The sequence below is a fragment of the Phyllobates terribilis genome, unplaced genomic scaffold, assembly GCF_046119375.1.
Source record: "Phyllobates terribilis strain yellow unplaced genomic scaffold, ASM4611937v1 Scaffold_226__1_contigs__length_3207580, whole genome shotgun sequence".
Classification (NCBI taxonomy): Eukaryota; Metazoa; Chordata; class Amphibia; order Anura; family Dendrobatidae; genus Phyllobates; species Phyllobates terribilis.
Window position 1 is genome coordinate 2,848,576 of NW_027362986.1, and position 4,884 is coordinate 2,853,459.

Sequence of the window (4,884 nt, forward strand, 5' to 3'; positions counted from 1 at the left end):
AACGCTCACTGACATTTGCCCTATCTGAAAGTCTGATAAACGTCGGAAAAATTAATAAGTCCCCAAAAAAATTTTTTTCAACTTTTTTCAATTTTACCTAGTGGGATATATATTCTACCCACACACATTTGGAACTCTCCTGGGGTACCCTCACACATATTATTCCCTCATTTAGTGGATATTTTCACAAAAAAAGTGAAATTTTCAAAAATTCAGAAAATTGGCTGAAAACGACTAGATATAAAAGACTCATTGGGCGAATCGCTCTGGAACTGAAATCGGAATTCTCACTGACATTTCCCCTATCTGAAAGTCTGATAAACGCCGGAAAAATGACTAAGTCCAAAAAAAAATTTTTTTAAACATTTTTTCAATTTTACCCCCGTGGGATATATATTCTACCCACACACATTTGAAACTCTCCTAGGGTACCCTCACACATATTATTCCCTCATTTAGTGGATATTTTCACAAAAAAGTGAAATTTTTCAAAAATCCAAAATATTGGCTGAAAACGACTAAATATCCAGGACTCATTGGGCGAATCGCTCTGGAACTGAAATCGGAACGCTCACTGACATTTGCCCTATCTGAAAGTCTGATAAACGTTGGAAAAATTAATAAGTCCCAAAAAAAATTTTTTTCAACTTTTTTCAATTTTACCTAGTGGGATATATATTCTACCCACACACATTTGGAACTCTCCTGGGGTACCCTCACACATATTATTCCCTCATTTAGTGGATATTTTCACAAAAAAAGTGAAGTTTTGAAAAATCCAAAATATTGGCTGAAAACGACTAAATATCAAGGACTCATTGTGCGATATGCTCTGAAACTGAAATCGGAAAGCTTATTGACATTTCCCCTATCTGAAAGTCTGATAAAAGCTGGAAAAAAGACTAAGTCCCAAAAAAAAATTTTTTCAACTTTTTTCAATTTTACCCCCATGGGATATATATTCTACCCACACACATTTGGAACTCTCCTGGGGTACCCTCACACATATTATTCCCTCATTTAGTGGATATTTTCACAAAAAAGTGAAATTTTCAAAAACCCAGAAAATTGGCTGAAAACGACTAAATATCAAGGACTCATTGGGCGAATCGCTCTGGAACTGAAATCGGATCGCTCACTGACATTTGCCCTATCTGAAAGTCTGATAAATGCCGGAAAAATGACTAAGTGCCAAAAAAAAAATTTTTTCAACTTTTTTCAATTTTACCCCTGTGGGATACATATTCTACCCATACACATTTGGAACTCTCCTGGGGTACCCTCACACATATTATTCCCTCATTTAGTGGATATTTTCACAAAAAAAGTGAAGTTTTGAAAAATCCAAAATATTGGCTGAAAACGACTAAATAACAAGGACTCATTGTGCGATATGCTCTGGAACTGAAATCGGAACGCTCACTGACATTTCCCTTATCTGAAAGTCTGATAAACGCTGGAAAAAAGACTAAGTCCCAAAAAAATTTTTTTGCAACTTTTTTCAATTTTACCCCCATGGGATATATATTCTACCCACACACATTTGGAACTCTCCTGGGGTACCCTCACACATATTATTCCCTCATTTAGTGGATATTTTCACAAAAAAGTGAAATTTTCAAAAATCCAGAAAATTTCCTGAAAACGACTAAATATCAAGGACTCATTGTGCGATCTGCTCTGGAACTGAAATCGGAACGCTCACTGACATTTCCCCTATCTGAAAGTCTGTTAAACGCCGGAAAAATGACTAAGTCCAAAAAAAAAATTTTTTAAACTTTTTTCAATTTTACCCCTGTGGGATATATATTCTACCCAAACACATTTGAAACTCTCCTGGGGTACCCTCACACATATTATTCCCTCATTTAGTGGATATTTTCACAAAAAAGTGAAATTTTCAAAAATCCAGAAAATTGGCTGAAAACGACTAAATATCCAGGACTCATTGGGCGAATCGCTCTGGAACTGAAATCGGAACGCTCACTGACATTTGCCCTATCTGAAAGTCTGATAAACGTCGGAAAAATTAATAAGTCCCAAAAAAAAAATTTTTCAACTTTTTTCAATTTTACCTAGTGGGATATATATTCTACCCACACACATTTGGAACTCTCCTGGGGTACCCTCACACATATTATTCCCTCATTTAGAGGATATTTTCACAAAAAAAGTGAAGTTTTGAAAAATCCAAAATATTGGCTGAAAACCACTAAATATCAAGGACTCATTGTGCGATATGCTCTGGAACTGAAATTGGAACGCTCACTGACATTTCCCCTATCTGAAAGTCTGATAAACGCTGGAAAAAAGACTAAGTCCCAAAAAAATTTATTTTCAACTTTTTTCATTTTTACCTAGTGGGATATATATTCTACCCACACACATTTGGAACTCTCCTGGGGTACCCTCGCACATATTATTCCCTCATTTAGTGTATATTTTCACAAAAAAAGTTAAGTTTTGAAAAATCCAAAATATTGGCTGAAAACGACTAAATATCAAGGACTCATTGTGCGATATGCTCTGGAACTGAAATCGGAATGCTCACTGACATTTCCCCTATCTGAAAGTCTGATAAACGCTGGAAAAAAGACTAAGTCCCAAAAAAAATTTTTTAAACTTTTTTCAATTTTACCCCTGTGGGATATATATTCTACCCAAACACATTTGAAACTCTCCTGGGGTACCCTCACACATATTATTCCCTCATTTAGTGGATATTTTCACAAAAAAGTGAAATTTTCAAAAATCCAGAAAATTGGCTGAAAACGACTAAATATCCAGGACTCATTGGGCGAATCGCTCTGGAACTGAAATCGGAACGCTCACTGACATTTGCCCTATCTGAAAGTCTGATAAACGTCGGAAAAATTAATAAGTCCCAAAAAAAAAATTTTTCAACTTTTTTCAATTTTACCTAGTGGGATATATATTCTACCCACACACATTTGGAACTCTCCTGGGGTACCCTCACACATATTATTCCCTCATTTAGAGGATATTTTCACAAAAAAAGTGAAGTTTTGAAAAATCCAAAATATTGGCTGAAAACCACTAAATATCAAGGACTCATTGTGCGATATGCTCTGGAACTGAAATTGGAACGCTCACTGACATTTCCCCTATCTGAAAGTCTGATAAACGCTGGAAAAAAGACTAAGTCCCAAAAAAATTTATTTTCAACTTTTTTCATTTTTACCTAGTGGGATATATATTCTACCCACACACATTTGGAACTCTCCTGGGGTACCCTCGCACATATTATTCCCTCATTTAGTGGATATTTTCACAAAAAAAGTTAAGTTTTGAAAAATCCAAAATATTGGCTGAAAACGACTAAATATCAAGGACTCATTGTGCGATATGCTCTGGAACTGAAATCGGAATGCTCACTGACATTTCCCCTATCTGAAAGTCAGATAAACGCTGGAAAAAAGACTAAGTCCCAAAAAAATTTTTTTTCAACTTTTTTCAATTTTACCCCTATGGGATATATAATCTACCCACACACATTTGGAACTCTCCTGGGGTACCCTCACAAATATTATTCCCTCATTTAGTGGATATTTTCACAAAAAAGTGAAATTTTCAAAAGTCCAGAAAATTGGCTGAAAAATTCTAAATATCAAGGACTCATTGGGTGAATCGCTCTGGAACTGAAATCGGAACGCTCACTGACATTTGCCCTATCTGAAAGTCTGATAAATGCCGGAAAAATGACTAAGTCCAAAAAAAATTTTTTTTCAAGTTTTTTCAATTTTACACCCGTGGGATATATATTCTACCCACACACATTTGGAACTCTCCTGGGGTACCCTCACACATATTATTCCCTCATTTAGTGGATATTTTCACAAAAAAGTGAAATTTTCAAAAGTCCAGAAAATTGGCTGAAAAATTCTAAATATCAAGGACTCATTGGGCGAATCGCTCTGGAACTGAAATCGGAACACTCACTGACATTTGCCCTATCTGAAAGTGTGATAAACGCCTGAAAAATGACTAAGTCCAAAAAAAAATTTGTTCAACTTTTTTCAGTTTTACCACTGTGGGATATATATTCTACCCACACACATTTGGAACTCTCCTGGGGTACCCTCACACATATTATTCCCTCATTTAGTGGATATTTTCACAAAAAAGTGAAATTTTCAAAAATCCTGAAAATTGGCTGAAAAAGACTAAATATCAAGAACGCATTGGGCGAATCGCTCTGGAACTGAAATCGGCTCACTGAAATTTGCCCCATCTGAAAGTCTGGTAAACGCCGGAAAAATGAGTAAGTCCAAAAAAAATTTTTTTCAACTTTTTTCAATTCTACCCACACACATTTGTAAGTCTCCTGGAGTACCCTCACACATATTATTCCCTCATTTAGTGGATATTTTCACAAAAAAAGTGAAATTTTCAAAAATCCAGAAAATTGGCTGAAAACAACTAAATATCAAGGACTCATTAGGCGAATCGCTGTAGAACTGAAATTGGAATTCTCACTGACATTTCCCCTATCTGAAAGTCTGATAAACGCCGAAAAATTGACTAAGTCCAAAAAAAATTTTTTTTTAACTTTTTTCAATTTTACCCACGTGGGATATATATTCTACCCACACACATTTGGAACTCTCCTGGGGTACCCTCACATATATTATTCCCTCATTTAGTGGATATTTTCACAAAAAAGTGAAATTTTCAAAAATCCAGAAAATTGGCTAAAAAAGAATAAATATTAAGGACTCATTGGGCAAATCGCTCTGGAACTGAAATCAGAACGCTTACTGACATTTGCCCTATCTTAAAGTCTGATAAACGCCGGAAAAATGAGTAAGTCCAAAAAAAAATTTTTTTAAACTTTTTTCAATTTTACCCCCCCGTATGATATAT